Source organism: Cinclus cinclus, chromosome 8 (genome assembly GCF_963662255.1).
Source record: "Cinclus cinclus chromosome 8, bCinCin1.1, whole genome shotgun sequence".
Taxonomy (NCBI): Eukaryota; Metazoa; Chordata; class Aves; order Passeriformes; family Cinclidae; genus Cinclus; species Cinclus cinclus.
In genome coordinates, this window is record NC_085053.1 from 10,554,326 (window position 1) to 10,581,668 (window position 27,343).

Here is a 27,343-nt window from a genome sequence, read left to right on the forward strand (position 1 = left end):
TAGTGACAGACACGCACTGAGAGTCAGGGAGAAATGCCATGGGAGCTACTTAACAGCATTCAGATGCAGAGATGGCATTTGATTCCCAGGTTTCTTTGCTGCAGCCTCTTTATAAGAAATCTAAATCAGGAAACTCTACAGGGTATCAGGAGAGCAGACCTCTGCTCTGTGTGCTCGCACCATTAAAAAACAGTCCTGCTTCTGAAACAATAAGCAAATCTAAAGGTTATTTTGGAATAGTTCCTGTTTGTTTTGGTGGTCGGTGAACTGGCAGAATTGCAGGTGTGTGGACACACCACTGTGCATGGTAGAACCACAAGAGTTCTCTGACAAGGTGTTAACAGGTTGCCTGACAAACTCATTGTAGCTGCTTCCATTAATCTGTAGGAATTGTGTTAGTCTAATTCCTACATGTTATTCAGGTAAAATGTTCTGGATGCATTTAAAAGCAAGTGCCAGTCTTTTGAAACCGTTCCCAGTACCTGCGTTATAGACATCAAATATTCTTTTAGAGATAGTAGAACTTGAAATACTTCTTTTGCATTTTAGTTTTTATGCATTCATTTAAATTTATATTTATAAATAGCTGGAGGTGAGTAATTGAAACTCGTCAGCAATCCTTTTTCTTTCCCTTTAGATATATAGAGCCTGAAAAATCTAAAACACCTTGTGAGTAGACATGCTAATCTTGTGTTGAAAATTTGTGTCTCATTCAATGGAAAAGTAATTTTTTTGTGATTTCTTTTTTTGTGCAATGAATTAAGAAAGTCACCAAAAATAAACATAAAAGCAAATGACTAGATGGTAAAAGTGATAAAAATGTAAGCAGTGCAGCTGTAAGATGCACTCCCTGATGTCAGAACTGTGAATTGTTGATGAAGTTTGAGGTAATTCCATTTTGCATAATATTTTTAAAATTTCGTCCGACACGATTTATTTAAATGTGGAAACTTTGAAATACAAAGAATTAACCTCACCTTCCAGACAAGATGCTTAAGGTTAAAAATAATAGAAACATAAATCTTGTGTAAGTCTTATTAGAAAAGAAATATCTGCACTATCTGAGTTAGATTTCTTTCAACCAAAACTCCTATTCTGAAATGCTACCGTTCTGACAGTGTGACAAATTGCTGGAACAAATGCTAAATAGTTAAATGGACAAGTGATGGATGGCCTCATAAGCCTTGCAGGGCAGCCTGTGTAAGATACTAATTGGTTCTGTGGAACTGGTTTTGGTCAATAAATTCACTTGAGATACCTGTTTTGTATGTGTGTGTTAGATATCTTTAAGGAATGCAGTCTTGTAGGTGACAAACCACTTGCAATGTATTAGACCACCACCAATTTTATTTTGTCTGCTCTACCATCTACCTTCTTTCAAGGATATAACCTACTAAAAATCTATTATTGATGCATTGCTGTCTCTCAAATGCTTCTGAATTATGAGTTTATTTGGAAGCCTCCAGAATTTTCTGATGCTAAAAAATGTCTATGTTAAGTTTTCCAGAGAGTTTACAATTGACTTTTTTTTTTTTTTTATCCCCTGGAATAGATTCTGCCACCATCGCTCACTTTGAGCAATACGTTCTACTGCTGGGAGCCTAAATATTGGTGTACTCCAGGTGTAAAAGTACTGCCGGGGTGAGTAAAGGTAATCAGACTCTGGACTTTGAAAACTGTGTTAGGAAAGAGCTGAGCCACCAATCCTTGGACTGAACTTGGAGATAAGGCAGTGGCTGCAGGGGGGTTTTCAGGACTCTCACTTTGAGTTTATGCCCTGGCTGCTCCCCGTTCCAATCCCTGCACTTCCCTGAGCTCTCCCTGCTGAGCCTGCCATGGCCAGGGCCGTTTGTGCCCTGTGTGTGCCCCGAGCAGCCCTGGCCTGGAGGGGCTGGCAGGCTGAGCCTCAGCCGGCCCCTGATCTCCACAGGAGGCTTTGCTCACTGAGTGCAGCCCCAGCAGGCCGCCGCCTCACCTGGCGGCCGCCGCCTCACCTGGCGGCCGCCGCCTCACCTGGCGGCCGCCGCCTCACCTGGCGGCCGCCGCCTCACCTGGCGGCCGCCGCCTCACCTGGCGGCCGCCGCCTCACCTGGCGGCCGCCGCCTCACCTGGCGGCCGCCGCCTCACCTGGCGGCCGCCGCCTCACCTGGCGGCCGCCGCCTCACCTGGCTGCATCCCCGCTCCGCTCTGGCAGGGTGGCTGCTGTGAGGAACACGGGCATGGTCCCAGCTCTTTCACTGTCCCCCAGGTGTGGAAGAGAAGCTCGTGGCTGTTGCCCTGGTCCTGGGCAGATCAGCTGGAGGAACTGACTCCGCTGTTTCCCAGTGAAGAGTGGTTGGTTTCTGATGGCTCCCACCCACCGACTGCTGCAAACTCCGTGTGAGCCCCCTGCTCTGCTCCTGCTCTGCTCCTGCTCTGCTCCTGCTCTGCTCCTGCTCTGCTCCTGCTCTGCTCCTGCTCTGCTCCTGCTCTGCACAGCATTCATTGCACAGCCCATCCTGGGACCTGCTGGCTTGACATCATCTCCAGGCTTTGAAAAGACAAGCCCTGAAGCAACTGCCTTTCAAATCCTTCAGTCCTTTGTTGAATTTGGCCCAAAGTGATTTCAGTGGAAATAAGAGGTGTAGAGTTTGCTCTTGGTTTCTTTTGTTTTGGGTTCTGTTTTTTTTATTGCCTCTTTTCTCCCCCTCAGGTTGGTTTATTTGTTTGTTGGACGGACTTTTTTTATTTTTTTAGAATTTTCATTAGTGCTAAGTAGAATCTGTTTTTCATGGATGCTAAAAAAAACCCAAAGAGAAACAAAGCCAGCTTCAATAAGCAAGCCAGTAAAGCAGAAGGATTGACATGATTTCACAGTTTTTTCCAGATAACAATTTCCTGTTTTAGAAAGTAGAATAGGTTAATTATAAAAACATCAGGATTTAGAAGGCTAATCTTTGAGATAAAGGAAAAATCTGAAATTAATTTAGAGATTAAATAATCTAAACATACATTATGTATCTATTTGTTTTACATTCTTGCTCATGCTCACATATATGTTTCATAATTAAACCTTATAATTCAACTGCTGTATATTTAAACCAAATTTGACAGCTAACGCTTACTAGCTGCCTTAGCAGCAAACAAGATGTTTCCAGAATGTTCCACAAGTCTAATATATATAAATGTCAAGAAAACTTTCTGGGAAGTAAAACGTGTGTAACTGCTTCAAAATATTTTCAGTTCACTGCAGTATAGTCAAGTCTTGTAGAATGCATATTTAACTGGAAGGCAAATGTGTTACTTTGAGAGTCTATGAAGACAAGGCTCCATAGGCTACTTGTAAAGTTTTTAGGAAGAGGTAGATGTCTCAAGAACTTGCTGCTTGTGACATACAAACCAGACCTGGCTCCCCAGTACAAGAAAAACATGATTGCTCACTGTGGAAAAGTACATTCCGGTAATTATACGACAAAACAACTAATAGTTTTTATCCTTAAATTCTAATACATGATTGGATTTTATGACCAAGCAACACCCAAAACAAGCCTAGTGAAAGTTAATTTTGTGTAAATTTTCTGTGTGGTAGCTTCCTTGTGCAGGTTAGTTCCTTGAGGTATGCAACAAGCTGTACATATCTGTTGTTGATCCAAACAAGCAAGAGCTGAATTAGAGGAGTTCAGAGCTGTCCTTTTAGGGAGGCCTGCTGGATTCATAGCCATCTGAGAATCAAGAGATAAATACAATTTATTTTCTTACATTTAATCAGATTCTGTGGCTCCACGAAAAGGCTCACAGGTCCTTCTGGAGAGAATTTATAACAAATATTTTAGTTTATTGAAACAAATGATAGTGACTCTACACAAAGCAGAACAAAGGTTATGCAATATCTGACATGCTAATCTTGATCTGTGCTTGTGTAAAAGCCCAAGGCTCACTTAGGATATCGAGCAGTAAAGTTTAACTACTAAATTGAAACTTTTTTGTTTTAAGTTAATTTTGAACTTACTGTACATGTTGTGTTCTGTAATATCGAAAATGCTGCTGTTAGGTAACCTAACAATCTGCAAGGGAGTCTGTGCTAAGAGAAGAGACCTTGGAGCACTGAGCACCCCAGTTACTGGTCACCAGGCCATAGATTAATTGTTGTGAAGCAGAATTTCAGGTTTAAATACCAGCATAATTTTTCTTGTAAATCAACTGGAAATGAGGGTCTTATGCCCATTTGGATATTGGAAATCTGTCCTTTGCATTCAGCTGATAAACATAGATGTTGCAAGTATAAATACATAATTTAGAATAAAGAACTTTTAAATACTATGTGTATCTAAAAATCATGATGCAAATCCCAAATGGTTTCAGTTCCTGTAGAAACCTCTTAATCACCTCAGATAGGAAGGGTAAAATGTACCTTGGGTACAGCTGGCAAGGAAACTTCTCTAAAAGCTTCTCTTATTTTCCAAAGTTTCCCAGCCAGACTTGAACTTCAAAATTTAAGCAGTTGTAAATTAAAAGTTTATTTCCAAATACCTTATGAAACAAATGTATAGGTGATGAGCTGATATGTTTGTCACACTTGTGTACTTAGGTGGCCATGTGTTTATAAAGTGTTGTGCAACATCTGTGGGAGACATTGCAGCTGTTCATAACTTCAACTCTAAGAAATCTGATGACCTGCTGGATTCCTTAACAGTTTTAAGTTATTGCTTAACCTTTCTGAAATATATATATATATATTAAGTTTATGAAAGTATTTTTTTTTCTAGAAAACCTGACTGTGTGATATTAGAAGAGAAAGTAAAGAGATTGAAAGAATGAAACTGCTGAATGTCAAACTCACAAAGACCTACTGAAATTCAGGACAAAATCCAAATTCAGGTAATTTCTTAAGTTACCATCTGCTCTGTTCACAAGTATCTTTTATATACTATAAATATACCTTACTGTAACAGCTTCCCAGCTGTGAAGAACCCATTTGCCTGACTATTCTTGTAATTCCTCCATAAAACTTTGGTTTTGAAGTTGGCCATCTGCCTAGGTGCCAGTGCAATAGGCATTAATAAAATATAATATAAAGCATAAATTAAAGCATCTGCTAAAATTAATATGAAAAGATTCTATTTGGCATAGCAGGAAGTACAATAGCATGGAGAAACTGAGCAGTCTGAATTGGAAATCATAATTTTGAGATATGGAGATAATGAAGGAGGCACTTGGGACCTGATCCAGCAAGTGCTTGCATTCGTAGTGCTAAACTACAAGCCTGTGAGTAACCCCATTCGTGGCTTACTTGCACATTAAGCCAACAGTAAGTGTGTTATGTTACAGAAAGAGTTTTTACACCCTGCTACATCTGTAGAGTTATGGAAGATTCATTTTACTGCTGAGGATAAGCCTTAGCAGGTGCAGCTTTATCGGAAAGGTAAGACTGAGTCTCCCTCTTTGTCAGCACTGTGCTCTGTGTGTGTGCTGGGCTGCAGTTCAGAACTGTCACTGCACAGCCCCCAAAGCTCAGTCTGGGCTACATCGACTCCTCCTGACAGAGAAGCCAAAGGGCAGGATTCAGTAAGCACCTGCCTCCTGCCAGACCCAAGTGATGGATTTCCTGCAGGCTGAGAGTTTGCAGAACATGAGCGCACCGTGCTTTTAATACAGGCAGCATATAGTCTCTACTCAGTGCTTATGCTGATCCATCAACAGGAGCCTGGCTTGGGCTAGGCCTGGAGAAAATTAAGGATGTGATCAGTGCAAGTGCACCTTGCTGATTACAGCTGCTGAAACAAGGGACAGCCTGGGAGGTTCGAGCTGGACATTAAAAAAGGCTTCTTTGTCAGGAAGGTGTACAGCACTAAGAGAGCTTGTGGTGTATTTCTTCTTCCTTAGTGTTTTGGACTTATTTAGTCAACACTGGGGCTTGAAACTCTGGAAGTGTGTTCCAACTCCCTTGAGAAAATGTTTTTTCAGAACAAATCTCTCTCTCTAGCAGAGATCAGGACCAGGCACTTAGGAAAAAGCAGAAGATGAAACATACATATTTGTTCTCAATATTCTACTGTAATCTGGCAACAATGGGATGGACATTTCCCAAACAAAAAGTGTTGCCTTAAGTACGAAAAGGTTTGGTTGAGACACTTAAAAGTTTTTATTTTAACCTAGTAATTATTTAAGTTCTGAGATATAATATATTCAATCTTGTTTTAGAAAAGGTTTTGGTATTTAATGACAGGGTATTTTTTATGAGAAAAATATTATGAACTAATTGCATTTTTCTGACATACTCTATCAGCTCTGTCTTCCTGCTACTTTATGGATAGACAGGAAAAGATGTTCAAATTCCTGTTTGTTAGTCAGTCATTTGAATTCTTCTACGCTGTCTCTTGGACCTGTGTGCTCAATCCCTTGAATTGTCTGGCTCAAGAAAAATAATCTTCACTTTCTTGATCAGCTACATAGTCTGTGTCTCAGTAACTGAAATAAAACCAGGTTGGTGTTATATAATTTCTAGCATTAAAAATGAGCCGCTCTGATTCAGCCTCTTCTTAGCTGGAGTTTTAAGTTTTGTAGCATGTTCCCTGAGCACTGTTGCCAGCCCTGTATCATTTGTGTCTCCTGTCCTGTAAAATGTGCTTTTACTGGGCACTGGTTCTAGGCTTGTCTCTAGCATGTCTCAATATTGGAGTCTGTTTCATTACATTGCTTTAGAAATCTGCTGTGATTATTGCCTAATCACTTTGCACTCTTTTTTCAGCCTTTTGGAAACAGGGATTAACCTTCTGTGGCATTTTTGATCTAGCTAGCCATGGAATTGGAATAATTTCTGCTGCTGGTAACAGGCTTTGAATTTTGTGAAGTTTGCCTTCCTGTGGCAGACCTCAATCTCTGCTGTGCCCTGCTTAGTCAGTTCTTTACAAAAGGCATCTGGGAATGTGGTGGATACTCTGCTTACACATACACAATTAGAAGCATACCTTAGGAGCTATCAGATACATTTATGCATACACATACACACAGGTAATGATGTTTTTTTAATCCTTCCCTCTTCCGCAGCCTATTTATGCACTTGATATCATCATGGTGAAAGGTTCATAGAGAAATCTTGATGAAGACCAAGGGTAGAGAGAGAGCAGGGGAAAAAAAACCAAACCAAAATAGTAAAAAACCCCCAAGATTCATCTGTAAAATAAGAAAGTTGTGAAAAGCAGATATTTTTTATAATTTTCTAATGCTATGGATAACTTTGCAAGTTGTTAGGAGAGTATTCAGGTGTGTGCAGGGAGTCGTTTACCTGAGATAACATAACTTTTACTATCATTGTATATTGCAGTGCAACTCGGCACCACTGCACTAGTTAAGGGTCTGCGAGGATTATTTCTGTTATAAATCTGGAGGATTACATCTCTGTCTTCTCATATTGCACCATCCTGAAACCTGACAAGTTGTCAGTGGAGAGGCAATTATTTCTACCAAAACCTGGAGAACATAATGTACATTTCTAAGGTATATAGAAAAGATGAAATCCATGAAAATATAAGGATTTAGGAGAAAGTGATGAGGTTGTTGGGATTCTTTGTTTTAGTTTGCCCAATTATAAAATTTGCATGTTGAAACTGTAAAAGTGATCTTTTTCTTGCTGGCAGTTGGCAAAGAGGTTTAATTGTGTTTTTAGTTTTCAAGGGTGAGGCAGAGGAAATGATGCAGTTGAAGCCTTTAGAGAGAAAGAGGAAAAAAGAAAAAACACCACCAAAAAAAACCCCAGTGGGGCTGGCCACAAAATACTGCTCTGTCCCATGAAAGAGAGAGAATAATATTCCCAGCTCGTTGTTGATTTTGAGAGCAGCTGGTGTTAGAGGAAGAGGCTGTGTTTCCCTGCAATGACTCACTGGATCTCAGGAGCAGCAGGGAGAGCGGGTGTGAGCGGAGCCAGGATCCTCTTAGCAGGATGTAGCTTGTTATTTTCACTTGCAAACTCCCCAAAAAGTGAACCTTTTGGAAGGGTAAGACAAAGACTAGGGAGCCAGAGGAGCAGAGATGTTTGGAGGGGAAAAAGGACTCTGTGAAGAAGAGTGAAGGTGCCCTTCAAGTTATCTGATAATACGGTACATTAAGGCAGCACAATGCATCATCAGTGATATATAGAGAAGTAGTTGTATGAACAGTATAACCAACTGAGAGTAGGGGAGCTGCAAATTCAAAATTCAGATTACCCTGTGTTTCAGGATATTTGTTTGTGTGAAGAAAGCCAAGTGGCCTTGGAAAAGCTAGCAACTTTTAGTTCTTTAGTGGGACTTAACTTCAGTAATGCTGATTATTGAAAATGGATGAAATAGTTATCTTCTTAAAAATCCTTAAAGTAAAAAAGTTCTTTCTCTCTGCCTTGTTGTGTAATTGAATTTTAACCTTTCCTATCTGCTTCCTTAAAAAATGGAGGAAATGAACCTGAATTACGTTCCAGCAGTGAGCTTATTTGGAAAGATGTGGGAGTTTGGTTCACATAATCATAGTGGAGGTGTCTCATTTACTGGCTTAGAGCTTTCTTCATGGACCTCTGCTGAGTGAGTACATCTAATTCTTAGGAAATGGAGCATCCAGGTTCTCTGCTCTGTTATTCTTATGTCTCTCCTATGGCCTTGTGCACCTTGCCTTAACATTGGGCTCCGCCTCAGTAATCCTTTATAATATTTTTACTTAATATTGGTCAACAAAATAGAAATTTGGCTGAGAGGTGGAGACAGCAACTAACTTGTGTCTCGTGTAACTGCAGAGGGCCCCAGAGCATGGCAACATGGCAAGTAGCTCCTAGTGTTCTTAGAAATATTCTGTTTTTAATCAGAAATATTCTGTATATTTGCCCAATATATATTGCAGTTTTGATAGTTTTCAGTGATACATTTAGGTCCCCAATAGCTCAATCAGTATTTTCTAGGACCCTAAATTGAAATTCCAACTACTGACATACAATTCAGAGAATTTTTGAAGGAATTTGTAAAATTTGTTTTCTTTCCGGAATCGGAAGAATTAAACAGAAACGTGACTCAGTAAGGAAGTCTGCATTATTTATGGATAGAATCTTTATTTCTCGCAGTCAGATATGCCTTACAGTTCACATCATTACACTGCTGAAGCTTGTGAGACAGTGAAAGCAGATACTGCGGGCTGTGCTGAGTGTATGGGAGGCAGAAGCAGTTTTGGGGTGACAGATTGCAGAGCCGTGGAGGTGAGGTCAGGATCCTCCCTGCTGCACTGACTATTGGTACCTGTACACATCTTGAAATAATGAAACCATTTCCCCTGGCTCCTCTGCCTTGGTCCATCGGCATTATTTCCCTGAAGAAGAGTGGTCAGCTGCTTAGCAGAATGAGGGTGCAAAGTGTGCAGTTATGAAATCATGTCTCAGAGAGGCTGCTGGGGTTTGTGGGTGCCTGGGGAAGGTGCACAAGGATGTTCATCCACGGGGATGCAGTCACACTCAGGGGCTTGATGAAAATGACAGCTGATACTTGTTTGCTTAACAGCTGGGACCTTCCTTGCTAGCTTCATCACCAATGGAGAAGTGTTTCATACATGTGCCATGTAGTATAAACACCAGATTGTCTCCCTGCCTGCCAAATTCCCAGGACATGGGTGCCTGTGAAGTTGCTCTGAGAGCACTGAGCAATCATGATGGCATTTGCTCTGTTAGCATTTGTTCATGGAGCGTGAACATGCTGAAACAGGAGTAGTGCATTAACAGCTCAGTGCCACAGCGGTGGCCACTGTTAGCATCATCTCGAACCCTGAAGAAAGTAACACTGATCTCAGGAGCACTTAAAGGAGTGCCTGTCATCATTAATGAGGCTCTTTACCTCCTCCTTGGAGGATAGCTGAGGGCCACAGACTCCTTCCATGAAGTGACCACAGCTAGTAGGAAGGAAAGAGAAATAATTGCTAAATTTTGAATTTTCTGGCTATTAAGAGCTTTTGTATACTTGGCAGTTAAGTAGCTCATATTATGGATTTGCTCCATGTTTCCTATTGATTCATTTCCTCCAAATACCAGATCAGTAGACTATGGCCACTGAAGTCTTCTGACTACATAAACTGTTTTTTGATTTACTTTTTCTTGTAATTAGCTCTTTAACCTCAGTGGCCTTCCTGTATTAGCTCCCAAAAGCCTTGCTTTGTGCATCTTTTCTGCTATTTTATCCAAGGTTAATATTTGACAGCAGTTCCTACTTTTGTAAAGGGTTATTATGTGTTATGTGCATTTGCACTCTTGTAGGTAGAATTACCTCCCCTTTCACTTCCACATTGCTTTATATTCCAGGGCTACCCAGCAATCCAAAAGAAGTCATTATCAGAATTAGGAGCTCATCCACAAATCCTTTTGTGTTTTCTCTTTTGTGAAATGCCTCTTGACAATAAAGTTGAATTCATAGCATAATTTGAGTTTAAAATTCAGTTACCAAGTAGATATTCCTAAAATTAAAATGGTTGTTGGAAAACATATTATTTTCCTATAGTTCTCAGCAGTGAAAATCTGAAAGTGAGAGAAAACAGGAAGTGGGAAAGCTGGAACTCTGTAGCAGTAGAAACTAAGGACACACAGCAGAAGTTTGAACTCTGCATTTTGGTGTGCTAACACTTTTTTGAACAGTTAATTGCTCTTGTGCCTTTAACCCTCTGGCAACCATTGTGTTTGGGTTTTTATTACAACGGGGAAAATCCATTGCTTAGTATAAAAGGAGTGAGGGAAATACTTTGCCCTTTATTAGTGGTATCTTTCTATACATAACAAAGTTACAGAAGTTATCTTGCTTAAAAACCTCTCTCACAGGGGCTTTTCAGGTAGGTTGAGCAACAAATTCTAAAAAGTGACCGTGTCCCTATGATACCTGCTTTCCAAACAAGGCTCCTGCAGTATAGACATCAAGTTATTGACTTTGATGGGAAGCTGGTAAGATGGGAAAATTTTCATTCTCTTATTCTTTTATAGCAGGAAAAAACCAGAACATGAGCTAAATGTTGGTCAGAGATGTCAAGTAAAAAAAAAAAATAAATAGTTCTCTAACTTACACCAAGTGTAATCATATAGTCTTGTTTTGAGATGCACAAAGTTTCCCCATAGATTATTTTAGGTCCAGGAATCTTAATATATTTTCAGGCCAGATTCAAAAGTTTTACACTGGGATGGTGATAGTGAATGCAAATATGGCCCAAGGATTAGACTTTTTCCTGCATTTATAATAATCAGGAGAAAAAAGATAAAGTAAAAAAAAAAATCCCTTATTTTTATGACAGCAAACAGAACAAATCTGAAAGAAAAGCCCCACCTATTTAATGTTGTCTTTTCCTAGGTTTCTGTTTTCTTGTAAATCACTAATTTTAAATAGGAAATATATGTGACAGTTTTCCATAGAGATGTCAGTGGCTGCATGCGTGAGTGATCTGTAAGTGAAATCCATGTTTAGTGTTGGGTTGAACTCTTAGATCTTGGAAAGTTGTCTTCAATTTGTGAACTTGTCTTCCATCTGTGTTGTGCATGGAGACAGACAGCAGCCTACGGAGCCAAATGGGAATTTCACTGCTCCTGACATGCTGATTCTTGCACTGCCTTGTTGGCAAGACTGTGAAGAAGATACATGACCAATGTAAGAAAAAACAGATTATGACATGCATTAGGCTTTAAGTGACATAGTTTGCGTAAGTTCTGAGTAAATTAAAAAAAAAAAAAAATCCCAAAATAGGAAGACATAACTGGCTCTTACATAGCTTCTTACTTTGTGATGCACATTTAGCTCAGCTGAGGAACAGGCATATAGCAGTGGAACTTCTCACTGTAGACCTAGTTTATCGTCTCAGACTCTCCACAAAGGACAGCTTGGAAGAAGAGGCACATTTGTGCATATGTTTACAGGTCACAGACTGCTCTCTCCTCAGGTATGTTTTATAGGAATGATGGCACAATTAGCAGAATTGGTTTGTTTTCTGTTTGGTTGTTTCATGCTCTTAATTAAATGTGGTACTTTTAGAGTAAGTAAATTGCTTCTTTGTGATGTTTAGGGATAGGCAAGACTTATAGAGGTTCTGAATGCAGAAATACCCATCTTGCTGAATGATTTTTCTTTTGCTAGTGTAATGGGTTGGTTTTTGATATTGTGGGACAGAAGATGTTACACAATTCAGTCCAAAAATTGATGTCAAATCTGGGGTTTGTGAAAGTTCTTCTTTTCTGTGTGTGCTTAGGAAAGCAGCGGGGAAAGAGGGAGTGATGGGGTGGGGGGTGGGTCACAAACATGTATGCACCCATTTTTATACCTTTTTTTTCAAAAGGAAAAGTCTTCTACTGCCCTGGAAAATCAAATTATTGTACTGGCTTTGAACACATAAAATGTCCATTGCAGCACATAGATTACTTGTGAGCAATGCACACCAGGTGGCTAAGGAAAGCAAACCTGTGTAAGATGATGTAAATTGAGTTAACAATGGCTCATATTTTGAATAAAAAAATTTCAGAGGTCTACAGACTCCCTGGACTAGTCTGTTGCCTGGGAAACTGCACTTTGTAAATTAGGGTAAGGGGAAAACATGGTTATTAGATATGTATTTTTTTACAATTATCGCTGTAACTTTTACAATAAACATCCAAGCCAGGACTAGGCAATGGACTTGATCAGCCTTTTAATGTTTGTACAGCACTGCTAATAAGGTTGGGACATTTTTTGTGAGCAGTGCATGGTTGCATAGGAGGTTAAATATTAAGCAAAAAATAATTCTTTTCCAAGTCTATCAGTGAAGGTGTTATAGATATAAAATCTCTTCCTCTTGTTATTGATGACTTGTTGTGTCTGCCTTATATGCAGAATGGACTGCTGGAGAAAGGGTTGAATCCCTTCCTCCCAAAGCTGGCATAATTGAAAAATCCAAGAGAGAATAAGGATTGCCTGAACTCTTATAGATCTAATAATTTCTTATCCTGTAGGTGTCCCCTCTTTTCTTAACATTTGTACTTTTCAAGAGCATGAGCTTAAATTTTTATAAGGGATATATAGCATGATTTACTTAATATGTGGTAAAACACAGAGCACTGACTTTTGAAATTGATAAAATAGAACATTTGGACTGGCCATTCCAGACACTGAAGCTTCATCTGCATATCTTTTCAAATGGGAGTTTGAAATACACCAAGAGCATAAGAGCTTAAGTACATCTTTTTAACTTCCTCTGAAAAAAAAAAAAAAAAAGAAAGATCATGCTAAACAGCACCTCCTGCTTTGGCTAACCAATTCAACAAAACCAAATTGTTTTTGTGGCCTCCATCACAAAAACTGAAACACTGAGTGACATGGTTGGCATTGAGGAGAATGGAGAAAATTAAGGGGATTTTTCATTTCGTTTGAAACTAGATACTTGTAGAGAGATGTTGAAAGTTTAAGTCAAAATGAGTTTGACAACTTCTTCCTTCCGCAAGTGCCTCATGAGTTAGCTCTCCCAAAGTGTAAGAATGTCTTTTACAAGAGCAGCCATGCTGCTGTCTGTACAACAACTGGAGTCCACGCTCCCAGTCATGTTTCCAGCCTGGAAAGTGCTGTGCATGGTCAGACCAGCTTTTCGTGTCTGCTATCCCTTTCTCAGCTTTGGCACATGGCTGCTGGCACTCTGGGTTTCCTTGCAGCAGGGATAGATCCCTCAGAGGCCACACCTGCCTGCTTGGTTTTGATGTCCTAACTCGTGCTGAGCACTGGCTTTGCCCTCTGCCCTCTCAAGAGGACTGCAGGTTTCTCAGAAGCTATTTTTTTGCGTCTGGTCTCTCCATATTTCTTCTTACTGGGCTTTTGGAATGGCAGGAAGAGAAATTGCAATTTTTATATTACTGCATATACAGCAGGAGTCCCAGACTCTTACTTCAACAAGTTTCTGTGAAGAAACTCACTGAAAAACTAATGTCTTTCCTGGTAGTAAATCCATTATTTCCCTGGGGTTAAGCCATTGAGTAACTGTGGGCACTGATCTCTGTCAGGGTTTTCCAGAGGTGGTCTCTCCCTAAGTGTCAAGATACAATTGGAGAATGAATGCTTCAGTCTATAGTAGAGATTATTTTCCAAGTCAAATGAAATTGAGGAGTTGACATTGGCATAGTCCCCAAACTGTCACACTTGTGTACAAAAACTAATGCAGAACACACACTCTGCAGTCTTTGGGACTGGCAGAGTTTATTTTTAACTCTGTAACTGAGGTAAATTAGGGAAATTTGGTATTCATTGCCACTCAGCTTCCTCCTCAACTCCCTGGTGGTAAAGATCTACTTCTCTTGATTGTCATTGTGCTATATTTTCTTAAATTCTCTGTAGATCCTTGTTATTCATTATTTTTTTCTTAAAACCATTTTTTTCCCATTCAGGAAAATTATGCTGCAAAAATCACAAGACTTCATTTTGTTAAGTAAGTGTTGAACCTGGACTGCTTCTTCTAGTTCTACCAATGGCTTAGAGTGTTGACCCGAGAACATTTAGTAATGTGATTAATCTGTTACATATAGTTCTGGCATGTTTTCTCTGTGAAAAAATTGTATAAACATTGCAGTGCTTCTCTGTGGCAAGGTGTTGCTTATGTTTGTGAAGCTTTATTGTTTATGGGTGTGTTAGGAAAGGTGGCTTGGAGAAGAGAGCTGGTTTCTTTCCTGTGTTTTTCTGGAATTTCATTTAATTCCAGGACTACTACTATCCTCTGAGGAACCTTGTCGCTCGCCCAGTAATCTTTGTTATTGAGCATGGTTACTGACGTGACCAAACAGAGTTTGCTCTTTCAGAGGTACTTTCAAAATGTGTTTTAAGATGATGGTCCAGTGGGAGTTTTTAAGACAAAGTCTGACAATCTGATAACTTTTGGATAGTTTGGTGTTTCTGTAGATCTTTGCTGTAGCACCATCCACAATAGCTTGAGGACAATAGTAAGTTAAGTTACTTCACAGAAGTGGCTTCAGCAAACTCCAGATAGATCAGTGAAATCCTCTGAATATGTTAGAACCATTAGTGGGAAGTTCCATATCAAATTTGATGTCAGGTGCCATGTTTGGTATTGAAATCTGTATTCTTGCTTTTGAGACAGTTATGTTACAAGTTTTCCTCATCTTTGATGATAACACATAAAACTGTTTCTTGCTCTTACAGAAAAAAGAATGATGGTTTAGAGATAAATGTGACTCAAGTATTGACAGTTTCATAAACTGCAGGCTGTAGGCAGCTTTCTTGTTCACAGTATCATTACTTTTAAACAATCTTGATTTATGATGGAGAATTTCAGAAATGCTTTAAAGTTTCATTTTCTAGTACCATGTTTTCTCTTAAGCCTTTGTTACTGTGCATCTCTGGGCTGGAATAGACATTACTCCAGCTTGTTTAATCTCTATATTGAAGTACTAATTCTATCAAATGTTTATGATGGGGCAGCTGTCTCTAGGAAATTTTTTCCTCTGAAAAAATGAAATATATTGTGCTTCTAAAGAATAAGATTCAAAGGCCTGAGGGGGGGTGGGGAACAACACCTCATAAATGATTACTAGGAGCACATGTAGAGCAGCCATAGTGCTGTGCGTTGGCCACGCTTTTGGGGAAATGAAAAATTTAACAAGAAAATATGCTGAAGAACAATACAGGAATATCTTGTGCCTCCTAAATTCTGAATGAAAAGGTAAAACCCTTATTAAAAAACCCAGTATATCTATCAGCCAACTGAATTGCTTTCTGGAAACACATTAATTCTAGGCTATGTAAGCAGCAGTTATTAGTGTTCGTAGTCAGTTTTATCCAAGAGATGTGTCCTCCAGCAGGTCTATAGCAATAAAACTCTGCCTTAACTAGGTTTTTACATTTTGTTTGTACATGTCCCATCTGCTTGGAGTGTCTCAGCCTTTTTTTCTAAAATGATTATCAGAATACCCTGTTTTTCACCTTTTTTTTTTTTTTTTTTTGGAATATCATGATTTATTCCTCAAAGAGGCATGGGTTGAATCTACCTCAATCTCAATCAGGGTCCAAGATTGGCACATGCTCAACTGAAAGCTGATTTATTTTCCTGATTTAATTGTGGAAATGGAACAATAGAATAATGCATTCTATTCACTAGTTAAATAATTCAAGTGACTTTATTCAGATTCCTAAGAAGTGACTGTCAGCAATGTGGGATTTGAAATAGCAAGTATTGCTTTATGGTTAACAAAACATGGATAACTGACAGCCCCTTCAAATGGGGAATGGTTCATTTTGTGATGCAAAACAGATAGCTTGGTTGGGAATAATATTGTGTGTCTATATGCAGGATTAAATCCCAGGCAGAAAGCACAGGCAGATGAAAAAATCGTATTGCTAGTCTCCTTTTTTTTCCTGAAGTAAAACTGAATATTTCACAGCCCTCAGGAGAGTAAAGCAAGTGTCTAGTTAATGCATTGGCTGTGTTTGACGTACCTTATAACTATTTTTGAACTTTCAGCTCCCTTTTTTTAAACATGAGCAGATTGTTGCTGTGATTGAATAGCTTTCTCCAGTAAGAATCTTGTGATAGGCGATTTACATGTTAGAGAACAGTGTACCTTCAACATAGGTAAGTCATATTTCTGACATCATTGACAACCAAAGTGCTCTAGAGCTAGGCAGTCTTCTTCAGCAAAGGCTGCCTTCATCCCTTTTCATCATTCTAGGAAAGGCTTAGTTTCAGGGGGTTTGTTTTTTAAATTTATTTATTTAAAATAGTTTGTCAGGCACATTTTGAGAGCGAACTCTGGTAGCAAGCAATCAAATGGTGCATAGGAGTCTGTTAGTCCAGCTCTTTTCTATTGCACTGTGTCACAATGGTGAGTCCTTCAGGATCTGTCACTTGCAAACATGCCAGCATCTTAGTGCAGGAAACGTCAGGAAAATATTTCTGGGGATGCTGCCAAAAGGAAGGGCTCCGTGCACTTGGCCCTTTTCCTTCTCTCTGGATGGCACTTTCTGGGATCACCACTGGAGATCAGCTGGAGCGATACACGCGGATCTGTGCCAGCCCTGGATGGAGGCACACATGGAGGGCAGATGGGTGTGCTAGCAGCATTTTGCTCATCATCCTTCTGGGCTGCCATGCTCATTACCCAACTGATCCAGCAACCACTTAACATATGAACCCTCCTGAAAGGAGCTGTTAAACTGATAGGTTGAGTGAACTCCCACTGACATTACACAGAAAACACTTTGGAAAACATTTCAGAGCCCCAAAGAGTTAAAAAGCAATTCACACATTTCAAAAGCTGCATTGAAGTTGTATATAATATTTTTATCTTCTTCTAGTGAAAACATGCTTAAAGAGATGTTTCAACCTGAAACAGGCAGGAGGAGAGCAGGTGGCAGCTTTGGGTGTCTGGGCACAGCTTCTCTTGGTGGTGGGAGCTCTTTTGCTGGCAGGTGTAGGGGCTGCTGCCTTGAGCCGTGCCAGAGCTGCTCCTGGTTCACTGTGGTTGGTCACAGTGAGGTTTGCTTGTGTATTTAAAGTGCAAATTGTTTAAAGCTACAGTCAAATACGAACCCTTCAATCAACAGTTTTATTAGATTGCAAAAACCCAGAGTTCCTAAAACCACAGAATAATTTATGATGGAAAGATCTCTGGAGATCACCTGATTCATTTTCCAGTCAGATTCTGAATATCTCCAAAGATGGATATTTCACAATGTCTCAGGTATTTTCTATTGCTTACCTTATTGTGAAAATTTTATTTAAACCACAGCTGCATAACCGCAAAAGTGCAACATTCCCGGATTTATCCATTCTAGTGCCCTTCTCTGTCAGGCAAAGCAGGAAAGCTAACAGGGGGTAAAGGAGCCTTGAAATGCAACTGTAACCTGGACTCAGGCAGATATTAGAGTTTGTATCAGTACAAATTATTTCTTATTTCATGTAGTCCCCCAATAGGCTTTTGAATTTTCCTCTTTAAACCTCTGAATCTCTAATGGTTGTATCAAGATTCCTAAATACCCCATGAAAAAAATCAAAATACACTCTTCATTGGAAGGGAAAAAAGAAAGGGTATTTTTGGGGGATCATACCTCTTAGAAAAAAGTATACAAAATCCCTCAAGGCTCCTGCTTGTGAGTGACTTTTTTCTGTTTTGGCTGGTGGTCTTAACTTATTTTCCTACTTTTCTATCTAGTCCCAAAGGAAAGTTCACAGTAACTGTGTTCTTGTACATGCTGTGCTTAATAGCTAGTGTAAAATCCTGATGAGAATGTAGAGTAAAACCTGTGTAATCACTCATACAAAGGACACTTTTGTGAACTGCTTTTCTGTGAGGACACAAAATTCACAGGGGAGCTTGAATGTGCATTTTGTGTTCAGAGGAGGAAAAACTCGCTTCTAGCAAGTATTCGGTCCTGTTCTCTCATTGATGCTGCTTCCCAAATCTTTTATGTTCAAGGGTTCTTCCTTCTTCCCCTGTCCATATTGTCTGGTCTGCCTCCTGCCCTTTCCTGACTGTGTTATTTGGGCAGCAGCAAGAAATCCCAACTTGTGTGTGTGTGTGCCCCTGATGAAGCACCATGTTCAGATGCCGGCATTTGTGCCACAGGTTTACGATCACCGCATCGATCGGTGTCTCAGTTTAAATGATTTATCTTTGCTCTTGGCTTGCTGGGAGCTTTTCCACGAGCTGCAAGGAAAACTGATTTTATATATGTGTTTTTTAGCAAGTTACTCAGCTTGTTACTGGTATTATCTGAAGGAAATGGAACAAGAACTGAGTAGTAGCATGGTGGGTACCAGGATATGTGCAGGACCTGGAGCTGTCCCAAAAGATTGCACGGTGGGAGTGGTTGGAGACTTTGCTCCCTCTGCCCTGTGGCACCAGAGCCACACCTGGCTCTGAGACCTGTGAGCAGGCTGCTGACAACTACTCTGTTGGGAAGGATCAGCTGCTGCAGGTTTTAGAAAGCACAGAGCTTGAAGTATTTAGACGCCTGTCATTGAATCAAATCCCCAGGGAACAATCCCTTTTTAATATATCAAAATAAGTATATTTTGCTTATATAATCAATCCTAGGATGATAAATACTTTGTCATCCATTCCAGGCAATTTATTTTAGTGATTGGCATTGAATAGATATTGTATGGTCAATATAATTTTCATACCACACCTTTAGCTGAAGTTTCACCTGCTTTTTTAAAAATTTATTAAAAATGATGGTTCAGTTTTTCTTTTTATTTGAACTCAGAAGCCTAATTTTCTTTTTTTTTCCCTGACTGAAATGTATGTCGTCAAGACTAACCTGGAGTTACGTAAATCAATAATGCTACACAGAAAATGAGAACAAATTGTACCTCTTATTTGCATAATGGACAAGATCTAAAATTAATTCCTTGGGTTAATGAGTGTCCTCAGGGTTATTTGTGAGAATATACAGCCTTTTGCGACACCAATGTGTTACTGATTGAAAAGTACTGATCAGAGTCAAAGAAAATAAGTGAAAAAAATCAGGAACAACCAAGCTGGGAGACTCCATACTAAGCTTTTAGCTTTAGTGCATTGATTTTTGGATGCCTGCATTGAGCTTCGCTATAAGCTGAGGATACAAATTCAGATTTACCCTTGCTTTGAGGTTCAAACTCAGTCTAATCTCACCTGGGGTTTTGGCTAAAATGCAGTCCCTGAGTTTCTGTCACACTGACATAAGGTTATCTTTGTCTTTCTCAGAAAGAGAACAGTGCTCCCCAGAGGGAAGGGAACACGAACACCCTGTGCAGGGTTATGCAGCTCACTTAACTTAGAAAAGCCTGAATCTTAGATGAGACAGTCATGGGGCCAAAAATTGCTAGAAGCCGGCAGTTACAACGGCATTAAAATGTCTCATATTTCCTATTCTGTTTCTGCTCCATTACCTTTATCCTCTTATTCCAGGCAGTTAGCTTCCTCTTGCTCCTATTAGCTTGCTGTGAAATGGTAGCATGGCTGGGGAAGCACAGGATACTGCCACAGGTGGCCATTCCTACATGGAGAGGAGAAAGGATAGGAGGAACCTTGCTTTGGCTGGAGTGCTCTGCAAATGGAATTGCTTTTGGAAGCCTGTAGTGTGGCTGCACTTGGACATGCAGTTACATAGATGGGAAAAGGGCATTCAAGGCAGAAGGAAAGGGCCTATTTACTTCCCCACCCAGTGTAACATTTTCTATTCCAAACAGGAGGAAGCTGGCGCTACTCAAAATTCAATTACACAGAGTAAGTCTTTTTTTCATCTGCCTTACTGATAATGAGCTATAGTAACAAATTTTTCCTCAACTATGCATCTTGGAAAGGTCATAAACTACTCAAGAAGGGCTTCTACAAAATTTAAATTACACATTAGTACATTTCATGTAATGTGACAGAATTGACTCTGCCGATCAACAACGGGTCTTGCTTCTTTCCCTGTTCAGTATGTACCTTGAATATTGTGGCCTAAGAGATGATCTTCTTTAGAAGATTGTTCTGAAGAAGGACAAGCTCAATGGTCAAGTGAAGAAGGTGTTTTCCAATTCACAGTTCAGTGACCTTTGGAGATTGGGGCCACTCTTGCTTCTCTGTGCTTCAAGACTTGATTTGGAAAGGCACAGTAGGACTGCTGCAGCCTGGTTCCTGTCACAGGTGCCCTGACAGCAGCTCTCACCTGTGCAGCAAGTCTCTGGGAGTTCAGAACCTGACAGGCTTTTTCATCTGCTGAAACATTTCCTTGTTGGGAAATAGGACTTGCTATACTGGGAGTCAGCAGGTGTATTGGGCTGGTTTACGAGGTTTTTCTGTTTTTCTATATAGGCAGAGTATTAAATAAGCTTTTTTTATGTAAAGAATATTTGTTTATTTAATTTACCGCGCACATAGACGCAGAGTTACATCTTTGGGTTTCTTTTGTGATTTTTATATGGCTTTTTTTTCTATGTAAGAGCCTTCCTCCAACTCTGTTTCATCTTGCCTATGATTTATAAAGCTAAGAATTATGGAAAAATTCCCAGGGATTTGTAGACTTCTGAAAACTGAATCCTCCTGTAGAAACTTATTGAATTAAATTGCCCCAATGTCTGTGATTTTGAGAGTTTTTAAGCCTTTTACTTAGGGGGGAAAAAAAGAAGACATTAAGTAAGGAGAAATTGTAAGCTGAACCCAGTAGAGCTTCTGTGCTTTACTTTTCTTCAAAAGGTGTTTGATCCTTAGATAAAACATTTGTTAATACTTTCAAGATTTCAACATGGCATCTTTAAAGAATTTCTTTTTCTACAGCAAAAACCTAATAATATGTCATAATTTTACTTAAGTGTTAAATTTCTTTCAATATCTGGAACTATTCACTCAAGGCATTCAATAACAACAGTGCAACACAAAAATCCTGAATCAGGAAATAATAGGATGAAATAAGGCTGGGGTAAATGAGTTGAAGGTGTAGAATAATTTCAGATTGATTTAGCTCTCTGACTCTGCGAGCAGCATATGAAAAAGATTATCTTTATGTCATTGATAGGAAAATTTTTGGAAATGCTGAATGCAGGGCACAGAAAATAATTAGAAAAAGAATCACAAGATGAAAATTTTCTTTCAGATATAAAATGATGTTATTGGATAAACTAAGATTCTGGAAGCCTTATTTTTCTCTCTCTCTCTCTATTTCTTTTTAATCAGTTTGCAGGAAACAGAGCAAAGGAGAGCAAACAGAAAAGAGTGTCAAGGTGTTAATTGCAACCTGATAATTAAAGTGAAGTAAAGTCAAGGAACAGATATCCTCTCAGCTTTCAGTATGAAAATGATGGTGGGCAGCATCTCTGGGTGCTCAGTGCTGTTTTGATGATAACCCTGGGAAGTTGCTGCAGGGAGAGCCTCAGTGACACACAAGTCTGTGTCTGAGAGCACACATTACCAGGTGGGGAGTTTCATAAAACTGATTTTTTAATTGATCATCTTTCTTTTTTTTTTTTTTTTTTTTTCCCCCATCTCTGCCTTGGTGTCTGGGCTGTTGATAGGTAGGAAATGGGAAGGATGAGCTCCCTTGGTGATAAAAAGCGTGGGCGAGCAGGCGATGGTTGCAGGTAATGGCAACAGTGCCTTGTGTCAGTCACAGATGAGTACTGAGAGATTAAATAGATAAAATGAAAATAAATGTAAGCTAATCGAATTCAGTGATATAGGAGAAGAAATCAGAGGAGTATAAAATTAGGCTTAATATGGGCCATTATTATTTTACTTTTTGTCAGCTCTCTTTTTGGCTTACCAGAGTCAGGAGGAGCTTTTTGAGTCAGGAGTGAAAATGAAAAAAGGACATGCTCTGAAAGAAAATGAACTATTTACCTTTTTGTTGTTGTTGTTGTTGTTGTTGTTGTTTTTTTTTACAACAAAGCAGTTTTGCAGAAGATTTGCATTGTTTTAGAAAAAAAATTGTATTGTTTTGACACCACCTTAGACTGAAGTTTTTTTCTCAGTTTTTTTTAAGTAAGATGACCTAAAATTTTACTGTCAAAGTGGCTGTTAAAAGTCTCTCTTTTCAAGTTAAAATGTTCATAAGTGTGATGAACTGTGAGAACACAATTCTGATTCATTTTCTAGGTTTTGATGTGGGCTCACAGAGGTGAGGTAAACTCCCTTTCTCCCCCTCTTCAAGCACATATATTTTAGGGAAGAACATAAATTTGTGAACTCATGAGTTTATATTCAGTCAGCAAGATTGACCACTAAACTTAGGGACAGTAAATAAGAGACATGAAAGTCTGAAAAGCATAATGGGGAGAAGGGAAATTTTAAAATAATCAGAGCAAAGTGAAAACCAAGCTGTAAGTATGTGTTGTGTTTTTCTGTGCCTTGTATTTAAGAGAAGAACTGTGAACTTGAAGCAGAGGATGAAGGGTTTGATTTGAATATGAATGTCTGGCAGGGTCTTAGCAGCATGAAATGGAAAATTTTAGCAGCAGCTTCTGAATAAGGTGGTTAGGTACAAGCTGAGGTATAAGTAGGCTACACAAGCTATAGCTAAGATCAAGGATGAGGTAAGAAAAAACCACAAAGCAGGTGAAATTCACCTGTGTGCAAAAAGAGTTTTGCAGACTTTCACTCATACCTGCATCCTCGTTTGTAAATTTTATTGGAATACCAAGGGTTTGGGTGGCAAACAGGAATTTCTCTCAGGCAGGCAGAATATATTTTGTGGATACATTTATAGTCATGGTACCTGAGAGGGTTTGGTGAGCATCTGGAGCATAGGAAAGGTTAGGGTATTATTAGGGTAGGGATTTATTTGGGTAGTGATTCTGTTGAGGCCTCTCACCAGGTGAAGGGAGGTGATTTGTAGTAAAGATGAACTTTACCACGTGGAGTCAGAGGTTATGGCACGGTACCCAAGAGAAGAGGAAGATAATAGCCAACATTGTCTAGATACAATGACAGGCTCAAAAGATTTTTTTCACACCTGATATCTTGTGCTATAAAAGTAAAATATCAAAACAAATGCAACGATTAGTGAACAAACCAAAACAATATGAAGTGCCTAGCACTTTTTCCTCTTTTCTAACAAATTCTTTTTCAATTCCTCAGTGATTAATTTTTTCAGAGGGAAACACCATACAATTAAAGCTTAGTAGGCATAGATGAACATTGAAAAAGGCATGCACTATAAAAGACTTCAATAATATTTCCAGCCAACCCATTTGGCAGATAAAATAGCTTTTCCTACTGCTTCAAAATTTTGTGTCAAAAGCACTTCACTTTTCTTGGTACATAGAAATTTTTATTATCTTTGATTTGAAAACAAACAAAAGCCATTTTCTTATTCACATTCAGGTCTTACTTTCATTGCAGGATATTTTAATATCTCACATTGACTTTAGCAGAGGAAGGAATGAACTCTCTTCAAATTCAGTTGGAAAACTTGCAAGTTTTATAGTTGTTATATCTATTTCCAGGGCATAAGGCCTTGCTTTACAGGTAATGGAATCCATCAAATCCCACCTTATGTCATAGAAAGGTTTTCATATTAGTTAACGTAGTAACTATAGATAATTGGATTTTTTTTTCTGACTAATGAGACTCAGGTATTTAACTTATCAAAAATGAGAGAGGCTAAGTTCATTTATACTGTAATGCAGTGAAATTAATGTTTTTGATTTTAAACTGTATTGTGTGTATTTAAGAATTCCCTGTAAATATCAGGGACCATAAAGGGTTCTTTTCCTCACCTCTTCATTATTCCAGCCAATGTTACTTAATCTTTTTTCATGAAGCTCTTAGAAATTGAGTATATTGAGTTTATATTGCAATACCTTGTAATATTGCTTTATTGTCTGTGAAGCCATGCATTTATCACATGTTTATAATCTCATAAAATGGTTTAGATTGGAAAGGACCATGGAGATCATCTGGTTCCAGTTCCCCTGCCATGGGCAGGGACACCTTCCACTAGACCAGGTTCTTCAGACCTACATCCAACCTGGCCTTGAACACTACCAGGGATGGGGCATGCACAGCTTCTCTGGGCAACCTGTTCCAGTGCCTCACCACCCTCACAATAAAGAATTTCTTTTGAAATGTCTACTGCCCTCCTATTATCTTCCTAAAATCCTCATCTGTCCTCTTGCAGTTTAAAGCCATTCCCCCTGGTTCTATTAATACACACCCTTGTAAAAAGTCCCTGTTGTCGACACCCTCTACCCCAGGTACTGGAAAATGCTCTAAGCTCTCTCCAGAGCCTTCTCTTCTCCAGGCTGAACAGCCCCAGCTCTCTCAGCCTGTTCTTGCAGGAGAGATGCTCCAGCCCCCTGATCATCCCTGTGGCCTCCTCTGGCCTTGCTTCAACAGGTCTGTGCTCTTCTCCACACTGGGACCCCAGAGCTGGATGAGCGCTGCAGGTTGGGTCTCACCAGAGCACAGGGGCAGAGTCCCCTCCCTGCCCTGCTGCCCACACTGCTTTGGATGCAGCCCAGGATCCTTTCTGGGCTCAAGCTCACATTGCTGGGTCATGTTCAGCATCTCAACCCCCAAGATTTCTCCCCAGGGAGAAATGTGAAATGTCCACAAATTCAAATACATTGTGGCAATGTATTTCGTTGTTAAAGTTAGACATGCTTTCACTGGGAAGATAATTTAGAATCAGCCATCCTATTAGAATGTACTGACAATAAATTCTCTTGAAACTCAGTAGAATAGTGTTACATTTTTCCATGCTAAAAAAAAAAAAAAAAAGTGATCTGCTTTGAAATTTCTGGCTAAAATTAAATTTAAGTAAATAACCAGGGAACAAAAAATGAGTCTACCTTGCAACTTTCCTCCCCCATTGCTTCTCAAACAGAAAAAAAGAAAAAAAAAATCATTCACAATTTTGGTAATTTTTAGGATCAGAAATTTGGGGAGCTTTACTGATGAACTAATATGTGAGCTATTTCAAAACCTGAAAATGTGTTTGTAAGTTCTGTAAACAGGAACAATTGAATGCTGAGCTCTAAGGAAAATCTAGCCAGGATTTTACGTACCAAGTGTTCAAGAATCTTTCCCTTAAAGTGTAAAAATATAGCCTTATCAAAGCCAAAAACAAATTGAATATTGAGAATATTCTCCCCTACCCCTTCATGTTTTTATTCTCTTCCAGTCTGAGGTGTCCAAAACCACAAGCAAGGTAAATCACCATTTCTTGAAATGTTTTTACGTGGCATGTTTTGATGGGGGTGCTGTCATGTTTCACAATCAGCCAACAGTGGAACTTCCAAAATCACACCTCATCTCAAATGGCTATTAAAATATGTTAATAAATATAAATTTAATATCATGGCCTTGGAGGAGCAGAGTTATCGCATACAATCCAGGTTAGAGATTTCTTTATCCTTGAGGTGGCTACTAATTCCTGGTTTACACTAAGAAGCAATTAATTTCTTGTGCTCTGTTATCCTCATTAGAACTCATTTATCTAGGCAAAATATATCTATGACTTTTTCATTATATTTTCAGTAGGAAGCATATTATGACTTATATGCTGTGCATCAAGTATTAATGGAGGAGAGATAGAGCTGAGGTGATGTTTGCTGTATGTCAGTAGCAGAAGTTTTGATTTCACTGATAGAGGAACTGCAGTGTCAGCTAAGTTGGCTTAGAGCAAGTTGGTTCAGGTCAAATGCACTGTAACTATCAGCAGTCTGAATCCCAAAGAAAGAGGAAAATAAAGCCTTAAAGCATCAGTAGCCTGTGGCTGAAGCATCTTTTCTCTAGTTTTAGTCTTCGACTCTAAGCATGTATGTAAGAAACTGATGGATACAGAAGATTCCCTGAACTTTCTTATGGAATAGTGCAGGCTGAAGAGAAGATTCTTCAAGTAGATTGATATAAAATGGCTCAATTTTTCTAGAATTTTTGCTGATTGAACACTGTTACTAGTTATATGCGAATGAAACCAAAAAGCTTGATTAATTTGCGGTTTTTCTAGATTTACATCATCACAGATAAAGAGCAAACTGAATCCATTGTCCAACTTGTCCTTTAAACCTTTTAGTGCTAAGTTCAATTGACAGCTTTCTGTGTATACATGATTTTTTGACTCCTAGAGGAAATCTTGAAAACGTGAAATTTCCTTGGGAGAGTGATTCTCTGATTCTGATGATAGAACCAAAATCCTCCCTTCTCTAAGGTTAAACAAGGATAGCTGAAAATATCTGCAAGGGTGTTAATTGTCCTTTGATGATCTACAGGGAGAGAGACTGAAAAAGAGCATTGAAAAATGGGAAGAATTAAGTTAGTTTCTGGAGTTGAACATATATTAACTATACTTTTTGTTGTTTAATTCTTAAAACTTTTGGATTATCTATTTAATGTGTTAGAACCACTCCAGGATTTTTTTTTTTTTGGAGCAAGAGTGATAAGGAGGAAATAGTAAAGACAAGGAATAAGGGATTCTGTAGGTAGAGTAAAGAGATGGAATTAGAGCCACTTGCTTTCCTGATGTTCATTTGTTCCTATTGCTCTGTTTTTCAGAAAGTGCTTATATGCAGATATCAGGACAGTAAGTGTCCTATAAGTCACATCTAGTTACAGTTCCCCATGCCTGACTTGAGTCTGTAAAGTGTCCTTTCTAAAGCTTTTAGAAACTTTAAATAATTGTGAAGGAAAATTGAACCATCAGTTATCAGTATGACACAAGAATGCTTCATTTTTGCTGCATGTTGGCCTATGGGTTTTGGAGCCGTGTTCTTCATGTGTGCTTTTTTTGACTTATGGAGATATTCATTATGGAGATATATATGGTAAGGAAAATCCATACCACAGCCTAGAAAAAAAGTTTTCTTATTACACTCTTTGTTTTGCAGTTAGCTTTTGTAGATTTTTGTTGTAGGAAGCTCATTCATGCTGCCCAGTTTAGATTTCACATGCTTGTCA